Source organism: Propithecus coquereli, unplaced genomic scaffold, assembly GCF_000956105.1.
Source record: "Propithecus coquereli isolate 6110/MARCELLA unplaced genomic scaffold, Pcoq_1.0 Scaffold461, whole genome shotgun sequence".
Classification (NCBI taxonomy): Eukaryota; Metazoa; Chordata; class Mammalia; order Primates; family Indriidae; genus Propithecus; species Propithecus coquereli.
Window position 1 is genome coordinate 2,889,365 of NW_012150408.1, and position 13,391 is coordinate 2,902,755.

Genomic DNA, 13,391 nt, shown 5'->3' on the forward strand with positions numbered 1-13,391 from the left:
GGCTGAACGGTGTTCCGTTGGACAGCTGTGTCGGTCTCTTTTGCACTCATCAACGGATGCACACTGTGTCGTGTTCCACTTTTTGGCTATTATGAACAATGCTGTTATGAACCGACGTATGAGTGTTTGTGTAGACACGTTTCCATTTCTCCTGGGCATAGGCTTGGGAGTGGAACTGCCAGGTCATGTGGCAACTCTGTGTCGAGCTGCTCGAGGAGCCGCCAGGCTGGTTTCCAGGGCAGCCATGCGTGGAGGCCCCAATTCCTCCACATCCTCCCCCAACATTGTCATCGCCTGTCTTTTTGATTCCAGCCATGCTAGTGGGTGTGGAGCAGTACCGCATTGTGGCTTCGATTGGCACCTCCTTGATGACAACGGTGTCAGGCATCTTCTCTTGTGCTCATTGGCCTCTTTTTTTTTTTCCACAAATAGGACTTTTTATTTGTCATTATTAAAAGTCTGAATTTTAAACAGATTCTTGGACTGGTGGTTCATATCCATCAGCTCGTTCAACTTTAGTGCCTGTCTTGTCACCAGTAGCTTTTCCAGAACTACTACCTTCACCATGAAGCTACATGAGTTTCCCCAATTCAAACTTGGCCTTCTTCAGCATTTTTACTTTTCTACAAAGACATCATGGAGAGGATAAATAGATTGGCAAGTCTTTTCTATGTCTTTTCCAGTGCTGTCCAGAATCAATTTATTGACTACTTCTTTCAAGTCATTTGTCTGCACCTCTCCAGTCATGATTTCCATCATCTTCTTCCGGATTTGGCAGACCTGTTGGTGCTGAGCATAAGAGGTCTTCCGTATCTGATTGTTGCGTTTTTTAGTAAAACCAACACAGAACAGACGAAGCAAATAACCATCGGGAGTCTTGACATCAACATGAGCTTCAATCATAGTCTGCCATTTTTTAACCATGGAACACATTTTGTCACGGTGAGGTCCATGCCATGAAAATTGGTCAGGCAGCTTTTGCCCTGAACATCTTCAGTGATCAGCTTGAATTTTCTAAATGCAACTTCATCATTTTGCAGATCAGCAAGGCTCACTTCAAATACACGACCCTTGAGGCCATCAGATGCAATTTTCGTTCCTTGAGTCCTGGTGACTAGTGTTTTCCCAATATTTCTTATATTGAACACAGCAGGTGCCTTCACATCATACCAATCTTTCTTAGAAAATGGATCAACCACTTTCTTCTTGGCTCCTTTTTTGCCACCTTTCGTAAGGCGCTTGCTCTTGCCAACCGCCATGGTGCTGCTCAGAGAGCTAAAAGGGGCGCTCATTGGCCTCTTGAGTATCTTTTTGGGAGAAGTGTCTATTCAAATCCTTTGCCTATTTTTTAAAATCAGGGTTTTTTGTTGTTGTTGTTGTGACCACTTTTTAGTTGGATCATCTTTTTATTTATTGAGTTGTAAGAGTTCTTTATACATTCTAGATATAAGACCCTTAGCAAATATGTGATTTGCCAATATTTTCTTCCTGTCTTTTCACTTTCTAGTAGTTATTCTTTGAGGCACAAAAGTTTTTAACTTCAATGGAGTCCAATTTATCTATTTTTTCTTTTGTTGCACATGCTTTTGGTGTCATATCTAAGAATTGTTTGCCAAATTCAAGGTCATGAAGATTTACTGCTATGTTTTCTCGTAAGAGTTTTATCATTTTTAGCTCTTGCGTTTACAGTTACATTTTGAATTAATTTTTTTTTTGTTTATGGTCTGAAGTAAGAGTCCAATTCTTTTACATGTGCATATCCCATTGTTGCAGCACCATTTGTTGAAAATTCTTTCCCCCATGGAATGATCTTGGCGCCCTGTGGGAAACAGTTGGTGATAGATACATGGGTTTATTTCTGAACTCTCAATTCTATTCCATTGATCTCTGTGTCTTTCCTTGTGCCAGTGCCATACAGTCTTGATTGGATTACTCTTGCTTTGTAGAAACTTTGGAGACCAGGAGGTGCGAGATCTCCTACTTCATTCCTCTTTTTCGGGATTATTTTGGCTATCCGGAGTTTCCTGAGATTCCATATGAATTGTAGGATCAGCCTGTTCTTGATCAACATCAACCTTAGGGAGGATTTTAACCAGGGCTCCTTCAAACTTTATGTCCTTCACTTTAAGCCAAGTTTTCAGCCATAAAAGATCATATTAAACCTGATTAAACCCAGTCAATCAGCACATTTAGTAGCTATGAGACTGTAAGCTGAAGTGACTCCCGCCCGGTGAACTGCCCTGTGTGGCCAGATGGAAAAGATGCCACAGGTGACTAGAGGGAAAGCAAAAGAATGCCTGGCCATCTCGGGAACGGCCTCGCCTTGTTACCAAAACCAGGGACACCACCCCGGACTCACGCCAGTGAGTCAGCCAGTCAGTTGCCAAGACTCATCGATTCATCCTCTTAAAAATCCCACCTAGGGCCTCCCTGCAACCCCGGCCTGGGCCCCATTGTCTCTACTCTGGGCCTCATCCTGTTCCTTCCTTGCCACTGGGCTCCTTCATCCAAGGGGCCTCCTACAATGTCCAGTGTCCCTTGTGCCCTGTCTACAAAGTCACGGCCCCTCTTGGCCTTTGCTATGCTGGTCCCTCTGCTCCAATGTCCTTCTCCTCCCCACAATAGTCCCAAATCCCTGATCTGACAAGCCCCTTTCTTATCCTTCCAGTCTCATTGGGGGGCATCTGAGAACCCCACTCTGCCCCAGCCCTGACGGAGGCTGATCTTGTCATATGCTGTGCCCTCAAGTCATCGACATCAGCCTTCCTCAGAGGACCTAGAACACCATGGCCCACGTCACTCTGTGGCTCATGACACACTCATCCAGGAGCCATTCAGGGTCACTCTTCACCTCTGTACCCCACAGACCAGCACAGCAGGCACACGGAAGGACTGCAGTGAGCTTGAGTTGTGACTTTGGCCATGATCCCCTGCCTGGAGCTCAGGGCACACCCCTCCCCGAGCCCTCCCTTCCCTGAGGAACAACGGAGAAGCCCCCTTTCACAGCTCCGCGCGTGCTGCGTGCAACACGGGGCCTCACTGCCAGGGGGACGTTCCCCTGCGGAAACTCCATCGGAAGCCTGTGAGGTGAGGACATGGCCCCTTTGGACATTCATCCTGACAAGGGCAGCAGAGACGGCAGCGTGCAGGGGCAGCCGTGGTGCATGAGCTGCTGTCCAGCAGAACAGTCTCCAGGGAGCAGAGCAGAGTTTTGGGTGGGTGCTGTCCCTGACTGTGCAGCTAGTTCTCTGGACCTCCCAGACGGTGTGCAGCACTTGACATCCTAGAACAACTTCTGTGTCTGCTTCAACCAGCAAGAGCAGATTCGGTTGTTGGCAAGCGAGTACCAGACAGACACAGGGTTCTACTACACACCGCTGGCTGAATGGGTGAGAAGTGAACAGATGGACGACATCTTACTGCATGGTGAGCCCCCATGCCCAGCCCAGACTAGGCCCTGGTGCACATGTGCGGGCTGGTGGAATGAGTGAGCGCCTGCTGAATGTAGCTGCTGATGCTGGGTATGCTTGGCAAACGCTGGGGGAGGTGACATGCAGGTGGTGGGGACTCAGTGCATCATTCGCCATCTGGCAAGTCAAGAGAAGGTGACTCTTCACTCGCTGTCACCTCCCCCTGTGCCAGCAGGGCAGGGAGTGTGGCCTCTGTTACCGGAAGACAGTCCCAAAGAAAGGGCCTATCTTGCGGCACACAAGCCCTCAACCTGGGGAACAAAAGAGGCTCCAGAGTACAGCGTCAGACGAGGTGCAGAACGGCTGACTCAGGGACCCGCCGGGACAACAGAGCGAGCCCCGCTCCACATGGCTGCCCGATGAAACCGGGAAGGACACACCGATTAAGTTTGTGCAATAATCGGCTCAACACTGAAACAACCGCTCCAGGCACACACAAAGCAATGGCGTCCACCATCCAGGTGCTGGACGTGCCCATTGGGGCGGCTCTGAGACGGTCATAAAGATCAGCCTCAGGCTCCCCTAGAAAAGCAAAGAACTGGAACGGTGAGAGTTTCATTTTAAGAAATATTTGAGCCTGAATGGCTTCACAATCATAAGTAGCCAGACAGAGCACTTTGTGCATCTGAGGGAGTTGACAAATGCCGCTTTGGTGCCAGGGCGGGGGGAGGCAAAGGCGCACAGACAACAAAATACCAAGACCTTATGCATGGATGTGCGCATGCGGCTTGGAGAAGGCAGACACATGGCCACCGTGTCTCACCCCCAGTATGCGCTGGGCGACGCAGCGGGCACTTTAGACTATTTGATCTCATCCTGTGCAAGCCCCACACTCCACAACTCTGAGGGCCAGAGCTCAGATGGCCTCCAGGACGGGCCAATGTCACACTCTTGGGAGTGGCCGAGCTGGGACTCAAACCCGTGTCTCAAACATCTCTTGTTGAGAAGGGCCAGGACATTTCAGGCAGGACCTGCTACAGAGCTCACAGAACAAGCACGCTCATAGCCCCAGAACAAAACAGGCCTGGGGCCTCCAAACCAGTTGCTGTCTGCAGCTCCCACAGCCAAAGTCTGCTTTCTTAGTGATTCCTGAGCATCCCAGACACTGGGTGCAGGGGTGGTGCCCTCAAGCTGGTAGGGCCACTGCCCCTGGGCTGGGCAGGCTTCAAGAGCTCTGTCCAAGATCTACTGGAAGTACCTTTAAGTGGGCGTGTCCTTTGGCCATTCTAGAAATCTATCCAAAGGACATAATCATTGTACAAAGATGTGAAAAATACTAGCAGTGACCAACTGCTCAATGGTAGGAGGATAAATACATGACAACATCACACACACAATATGGGGAATTATGCAGCCATTAAAAAGGGTGCTGGAGAACAAAGTTTCCCTAGCCGTATCCTACATGACCTCCGTGAGAAACTCGTGGTCACACACGCTGCCCAGCAGGGAACAGAGGGCCCTCCGAAGGGGCCGTCTGAGCAGCCACCTGAAGGGCAGGCTCACAGAGGGCAGCAGAGCAGGGAGCCAAGCAGAGATGCTGAAGCACCCAGGGCTGGACAAGCAGGGAGCTGACTGCCCCATCCTATGGGACAGGGGAAGGAGCAGTCACCAGAACCCGAAGGGACTTCAGGAGAGAGCTGTGGCTGGGGACAGGGGGATGGCACGGAGGGGGCCAGAGAATGAACACCCCGGCCTCTCTCCATCCTGCCCACTGATCTCCCATTGGTGAACCCAACAGGAAGCTAAGGGCACGGGAGCTGGTGGGAGAGGGCACCTTCTAGGATACAGAGCGTAGAGAGCAGCGGCAGCGCATCCAGACGGACAGATGGAAAGAACACCCCAGATGCACTCTCTCCCCCTCTCTCTTCACCTTCCAGAATCAAAATGTACATTGGCTCGCACACTGAACATACATACTTAACTTCGTTTACCGCTGCCCACTCCCAAAATTACCAACGTTGCCCCCGGTGACTTTAGATCACACTGACCTCCGGGAGTTAATGACGTGGGACACAGCGTGTCATGAAGTAGGTGAGATGACCACACTACAAAGCCTCACTGCCAACAGGAGCGCAGTGTTGCTAACAAAGTATTTGTACGTGGAGAAAAGCCCGGAAGGAAATTCTCCCCAACTACGGATGATGAAAGATGATTTTAATTTTACTCTTAGTGCTTTCTTAAAAAAATGTGTCCAACTGAACACAGTGAGCATGACTCAGGGTTTCTGTCTGTTTTGTTTTATAATTCCCTGATTTTTAGTAACTTTACTGAATGTGCAACCACCACCATATATCGGTCTTAAAACATCTTCTCTCCCCAGGGAGCCCTCTCATGCCCTTCGATGCGGTGCGTTCCCTTGCTCTGCCCTCCCTGGCAACCGCTAACCCACTTCTATCTCTGTGGATTTGCCTGTCAGGAACTTCCATAAGGAACGGCCCTTCGTAGCAGGCGCCTTTCACGTAGCACGCGTTCCAGAGGGCATTCAGGACATGGTACGTATCAGCAGTTCGTGCCCTTTTAGGGCTTAGGGGTATTGCCTGTGGGGATGTGCCATACTTTGCCTTCCCATTGGCTCTGTTTTGCAGAATGTTTCCACCTAGAAGCCACCAGGACCTGTTCTCCAGAAAGAGGGCAGAACAGGGGCACCTTCACAGCTGGTCGAGAAGCCTTGGACCTGGCCACCTCCAAATTTCCCCAACTTGATTCATTCCAGCCCCTTTTCTCCTTTTATGCCTTATCGCTATTACTTAGCATTTTCCACTAAACTGGCTCATGCTTTTACTTCAATTTGTTTCGAAAAGAAAATTCATATTTATTTAAATTCACACTTTAAATGTAAAATATCATCATTTGCCCGGAAGACAAAAGAACCCTAAAGTTAAATACCACGAAAACAAAACAATGTCGTCACGTTGCGGCTCCAGCCTATCTGCTGTTCACCCCGAGCTGAAGCCTGAAGAGGCCTGGACGCTGGACTGGCCCCCAACTGAGCCACCGTCCCTCATGGAGCCAGAAGGGCTAGAAAGCGTGGAATGGAATGACTTCTCACTCGGCACTCAATGCCTCTTGAAGTAGCACTACAATCCCTTGAGAGGCCCCACCCCACCAGCCCCACCATTTCAAGATTCCAGGATTCCCCTGTGCAGAGGCTTGTAACCTTCACAAAGCCGTGTTGGGGAGCCCAGCAGAGTGCCCTAGCACCCCCCACGTATTAATTCCTTCCGCGAATCCCCGTGATGCTTCGAGATGTGTGGGGCCGGGGCGAGGCACTTGGGGGAGCACAGGGCACAGCTGGACCTCGCTCTGACCTTCTCGTCCTTGAAGTCCGCAGCCACTTCTTATTCCCATCAGTCACCCCAGGGCCTGGCTCAGAGCTGCGTATACAGCAGGCACTCAGGCAATGCAGAATGAATGACTCACAGATGAACGAATGAATGAGCTACTGGTAGAGGAGAAAAGACAGACTGAAATAACTAATCTGAAAACTACTCAAACCATACAAAAGGGGCTGCTTTCCAAGGAATGGAGTCTCCAGCAGGAGAGGAGGGGGTCCGCGGATGAGACAGCACTGCGGCTACGTTAATAAACAAGATGGTTTTAACATTTCATGATGGTGGAAGGAAAAAAGGTTTTTTAAAAAAGCTACGGATGCTAGACAAAGTTTACATGTTCTGTTTGCTCCTGCTCATGTCAGGTGGACAAGAGAGGGTGGCATCCCAGGCTCAAGAGTCCTGTCTGGGAGGTCCCTTAATGCCATCCATAAGGGTGTGTACTGGGTCCTGCAGGCAATGGGGAGCCACTGAACATTCTTAAGCGAGGGTGGCCTGATCAGCCCAAGCTCTAGCATGACTTCTCTGGCAGCAGCTGTGCAACTGGGGTAAGCTGGAGACAGGGGGACTCCCCCAACCCACTCCCACTTCTACATTTTCCCAGACTCTCCCAAATCACCCACGATGCCTCCCTTTCCCTCAGCTAAGTGCCATTCAACAAGTCCACCCTGGTCCAGGCCACCAGCACCCTGCCCCTGCCCATCGCGCCAGCCTCCCAGCAGGTCAGGCAGCTCCCTCAGGTCTTTCTACAATTCATTCTGCAGCAGGAGAGGCCTTTTAAACAGTATCAACTGTGTCACCCCCAAGCTCCTGCATAAACCCTCCTAAGGCTCTGTGGCCACTGAGGACCAACACTCATCTTCGAACTCCTGGCCGGGAGGTCCCCAGGATCCAGCCCGGTCCCTCCAGCAAGCCTGCTGACACTCCTCCTCTGTCCCACCTCCTGCACCTCTTGCCAAACTCGTCCCACCTCCCCACTCTTAACATGCACCCCTCGCCTGGGACAGTCCCGGCCAGGTCGTCACAGCTGCTTCCCGTCCTCTGCTCCCAAGCCACGGGCCATGCCTACCCTGCTCCATCGTGACACCGCTGTGCTTCTGCAGCAGCTCAGCCTTCTGCTCACCTGTCTTCCCCAGGAGACTGGCAGCTCCCTGCAGGCAGGGACGGCCCTCGGCGCATCTCCCTGGCCAGCAGGCTGTGCCAAGCTGTTCTTCCCCAGGGATGTGCTGCCTGTGTCCACAGCGCCTGCCTCCAAGGGCAAGCTGAAGGTCACAGAACGGATCATTCAACCCATTCAACAGACAGTCATGGTCCCCACTGTGCCTAGCTACTCAGAACCCCCTCCCTGGAGTTGCTCGCAGCGACAGAGCCGCCCCACAGGCCCCCAGGAGCCTCCCACACTGGCCGTGGAGGAGGCGCTCACCCTGGTGGGCAGGAACACTCGGCAGAAGGCAGAACGCTGCCTCATTAACACTCAGCACGGCTTACCACCTGCTGCCCTGCGGTCTCGAGGGATCAGAGGAGGCTGTGAGAAACGACTCACTAAGACGTTCAATAATCCAACGACAAGCAGATCCTGCCGAATGCTCGGCGGCTCTCTGTTCCCTGGGGCAGCAGCGCCTATGCCTGCCCCGGGATCGGCCCCTCCGCGGGAGGATGGTCCACGACCACCATGTGGCCACAGGAGGGGGAGGTGACACAGGGGACAAGACGCATCTTCATCTGCGCGTCATCTCTTCTCAGCAGGGCCCCGGGGAGGCTCCGACTCATTTCAATAACGTCCACACTGCCCCTACTATCCGAGCAGCTTGACTTTGGGGTCTGAACACATTCATTTGTTTTCTCTCTCCCAGTCGCTTCAGGTGTGGCAACTCCTCACTGGAAATTTGAAAAGTGACAAAGGTCACTTGCAGCCTCATCCAGGGAACTGGGCTGAGGCTGCCTCCACCCCCGCCACACACTCCCCTATTGGGACGCTGTTTCTAAACCGCACATGCATTTGTGTCTTGTGCCCAATATAAAATCTTCAAAGGCCCTGAAGTGCCTAAAGCTGGGGTTGCAAACTCGTCTGTCTCCTGGGGCTGGAGTCACAGGGCCAGGCAGTGGCTGGGTCAACCAGAGAGCCAGCCAGCCCCTCTAATGGGACAGAGCTTCTCAGAGCTAGCACCAGACCTTGATCGTCCCAGATATCAAACTGGAAAACATCGCCTAGGACAAGGGTGGCCTGTGACCACCACTGCCAGTTTGAGACCCAGGGCCCAGGAATGGGTCCCTGACCCGATGTCTCTCCACCTCAGTCTCTGCCCCTTGTCCCTCGCACCCTACTCACCCCTACTAAGGAGCTTCTCCCCCTCTGGCCATCATCTGTTGGTGTGTCTGGACGGGGAGTCCCTCAAAGGCAGGGCTCCTGGGTCCCCAGGAAAGAGGACCCCCTAATAAGCATTCATTGACTTAAATGACTAATTAATGATTGAGCTTATTTCCTGGTGACAAACAAGGCGCAGCCTTACAGCAATCTCTGACGCACTCCTCGGGTTTATTCATGACCTCAAGAATAGTTCCTGAAAAAGCGTCGCCTGAAACACGCTGAGATGCATGTCAATCCTTGCAGAGAACAGCTGATGCCCCAGGTGTGAAGGGTGGTGCCCACCTGGACACCCACGTCCTGGACATTTGGCTAAGCCGGCCTCATTAACAGGCCAGCCAAGCACTCCTCACGTATCTGCTGGCATCTAGATCCTCGTGGATGGGTTTTGCTGCCAAACTCGTTTCTATTAATAGCTGCCGGCTACGGGACCGCTCCGCAGGCACTGATGGCGCTCATTTCTCAAGCTGGCTTCAAGGGCTGCTTACCCGTCCACGGCAGCAAAACGACGCTGTGGAGAGAGGCAGCGACTGAGTCTTAGGGAGGCCAGTGAGCAGGGGGAGCTGGGACGAGCCCGGTGGGACCCTAGGACACGACACCACAGGAAGCCCTTGCACAGAGGCCAAGGAAGCTGGGAAGGGGAAGGGGATGGCCTTTTGGTCCCTGAAGCTGCTGTCCCAGGCCCCGTGTGCAGAGGCGAGGCCTGTGACAACCCGGTCACGGCGGGGGCACCTAGGGCGGTGTCCAGAGGTCCTTCCTAAGGGTGGACATGAGGCCCCAGCCCTGGATAGCCTGCCCAACCTGCTGTCCCTCCACAGGCCCCTCTGGCTCAGCCAAAAGGACATTGTCCCTGTGGGAAGAGCTGGGGACAGGGTGGAGCTAGGAGGGAGCCTCGTGACAGCACTCTGTGCCTGTCACACATGGGCCTCCTTCAACCTCAAGATCCCTGGGAGGTGCACGAAGGCCCCAGCAGGCCCGGCCAGGCACCCGCCTGGCTGAGGAAGATGTCCTGACCTCAACAAGGGTCCAGTGAGTGGGTGGGTGGCGGGCTGGTCTCCCTGGCTCTCCACACTCTGTAAATAATGTTGTCTCTCCCAGAATGTTCTCTCTTAATGGAAATATAAATGCTTCCTTGCATAATTGGCTTCTTCCTGCTTAGAGACTTGGGTTTCAGGAAAAAACCCTAGAAAGATGGAAACTCAGGTTTAGAAGGGACCCTAAAGGCCCAAACCCTCCCGACCGCAGGCAGTAGCCACCCAGGCTCCCTGCCGCAGAGGGACTGCTGGACACAGGACTCCTCAGGCCGCAGCCCTTCCACGTGAGGGGGCAGCTGGGCATGGAGGGAGAGAGGAGGGCAGGTTCCACTCTCCCCACACAAGGGTGGGAGAACTTGCCCCCATGTCCCCACCCCTGCCTTCCCCGCCTGTCCTGCCAGATCTGAGTCCAAGCTTCTAACTATGAGAGATACACAGGGGACACAGGGGAGATGTGGCCGTCTGCAGAGGAAGTCAAAACAAAGGCATTAAGAGGGAAGAGGAAAAACTTATTAATTTTTGGGCCCCATTCCAGACTTCACACCTGGCCCATTTTAGCATTTTCTGAACTGACAGACTCAGGCAGAAGGAGGGAAGGAAGGGGACATCTTGTGCCCCAGAAATTCACTGCCCCGAGCTACCTCCCAAGGCGGTGTTGATTTAGAATCACAGCACATTAATTAGCTTTGAAAGGGAACTGGAGGTCAGCACAATGCAGTGAGTCGGAGCAGGGCTCCAGGATGGTTGGGGCTGAGTCCTCCCTCAGCCACAGAGCTGCTGGGCGACCTTGAGCAAGTTACTTAACCTCTCTGAACCTCCAGTTCCTTATCTGAGAAATGCAGACAATAAGAAGGCCTACCTCGAGAGGCCATCAGGAGGCTTAAGCGGGCAAAGGCAGGAAGACTAGGCAATCCAGGACCAGCCCAGAGTGACAGCCCATGACAGGGGCCATTAGAACTGACATCTACCTCCCTTCCCGGGCTGAGGCCCTTCCACAGCCCAGAGCAATCAGAAGAAGGGAGAAGACAGAGGCCCTGCCCAAGGCCGTGAGCTTTAGCAGGAAGAAAGATGAGGACAATTATTTCTGCCTGGGGGTCAGTGCTGAAACCACCGGTTTCCCAGTCCTAGGCCTCGGGCTGGCCCGAGCGAGGACTGCCTGCTGTCCAGGGTGCCCTGGGAGAGTGGGCGCCGGACACGGCATGGGGTCTGCAGCCTTGCAATGTCCCCGTGGCCAAGCTGCTTTTCCTTTAGACTCACCATCTATTTCTGAACCCGTTTATTAGTAAATGGGTAAATAAAGGGCATTGATTTACTCTGCAATATACTGTGTTAGGTGACTATTAAACCTGATTCCCGCAACGTCCACCAGAGCGTGTTTGGGGTTCAGCTCCACAGTCAGCATTGCGAGACTGTCTGAGGCCACTGTCCACTGAGCAGGATGCAGGACATGAACACAGCCTGCCAGCAGGGTAGCTTCACACCTTCCTCCTCTGTGGTAGCCCACACGGCCATCTGGGAGCCACCTCCATTGTCACACATACCTCCAGACCCCCATGACCACTCAGGTGCAAGGAGACCAGACACATGTCAGGCAGACATGGGGGCCACCCTGGATTAAAAGCCTCATCCCCACAGGAGCCAACACCTTTACGACAATTCGACCAGCAAACTATCCAGGTACCCCACAAGGGACACGTCCAGGAGTCACTAAGCTCCATGACACGCAAGCAGGCGGCCCATTAGGTATTCACAGCCCCTCCCTGCCCAGATGCTATTTAGCAACCAGGGGACATTTTACCACTGGCAATACTGCCCAGCAACAGAGGGACATTCTGCCTTTATCTGGTTCCCAGGGAAACAGAGCTAGAAAGTTAGCCAAAGGTCAAACTCTCACGAAGGGGAAAGGGTTTTGTTACCCAGAGTCGGCCCCTACGACCTTTGGCTAATACCCTTATATGGACGTTAATGCATTACGACCACCAGGACCTGTATTACCCAATGAGGCATTAATGTCCCTGTTATCCCCTAACCAAGTGGATTTTCCTAACGGTCAATTAGTTTTATAGTCCCCACAGTATCTTTTGATCCTGGGAGTGAAATGGAACTTTTACATCAGATAACATCAAGTGTTTGTGTTTAATACACCAAAGATAGAACAGTGTTTTACCAGAAGCGTTTCCCTCTAAGTGAATGACATGAAAAGTCATCGCTACATGCGATTGTATTCGATTTTGTTATGATTTGGGTCTGTTTTTCTCTCTTCGGAACATATGGGCAGTGTTAAAATGAAGTTCACCATAAATCAGATTCAACATGCATGTATTCACTTGGCAGGTGGTAAGTGCCAGAAACACTTCTAGTCACTCATTCAACAAATATTTATTATGCCCCTAACATGTGTTAGACAAAGGCTGGGAGAGACAAAGAAAATAAAGCATAGGTCCCTGCCATCAAGAAACTCAAGGCTAAATGAAGATTCAGAAAGACACATAAATAAATAGGTTTTAAGGACTCTGAGGCAAGGTATATTCACAGGGCAATGGAAGCAAGGAAGAGGGAGAAATTAACTCTGCCTGGTGGAAGGGCACTTTAGGTTGGGTTTTGAAGAATGAGTAAGAGTTCTCTATGTGAAAGGGCAGGAAGCGGGAAAGAGAATCAAAAGCAAGGAAATGTGTGATGATCTAGAGTATAGGATACAAGAAGAAGCTAGAAAGGCTATTTGATTCATTAATTCATCAAAGTTTAACTAGAGAGGCAATATAGCTTAGGAACTAAGAACACAGATCTTGAAACCAGTCTGCCTAGGTTTGAATCCCAAGTCTGCCATTTAGTATTTGCATGATCTTGGTTCGTTACTTAATCTCTCTGTGCCTCAATTTATTCATCTTAAAAATGTTAATAATCATATCAACCTCAGATCACTATTCATCCATTGAACAAATAATTATTGACCACATACTATTAATATACGCCAGGAATTATTCTAGGCACTGGAGACATATCAGGGAACAAAAGAAAAATTCTTGCTCTCTTGCAGTTCATGTTCTAATGGGGATACTGGAGGGTGTAACAGGCAGAGCATAAGATATGATGTCAGGGGGTGACAGTGAAAGATCGTGCAGAGCCGGCACGCGGGTGAGGCGGGAGCGTGGGAGGGTGCTGAGCAGAGGAGGGACAAGGGCTGACTTGGGCA

The 13,391-nt window shown here is 51.6% G+C and overlaps 1 pseudogene across 1 annotated transcript; it reads right to left on the reverse strand.

Moving 5' to 3' along the window:
- Nucleotides 1-411: 411 nt before the first annotated feature.
- On the reverse strand, nucleotides 412-1,260 carry LOC105818995 (annotated as a pseudogene). Its single transcript, XR_001137938.1, has one exon. The product of XR_001137938.1 is annotated as a 40S ribosomal protein S3a pseudogene (transcript).
- Nucleotides 1,261-13,391: the final 12,131 nt, after the last annotated feature.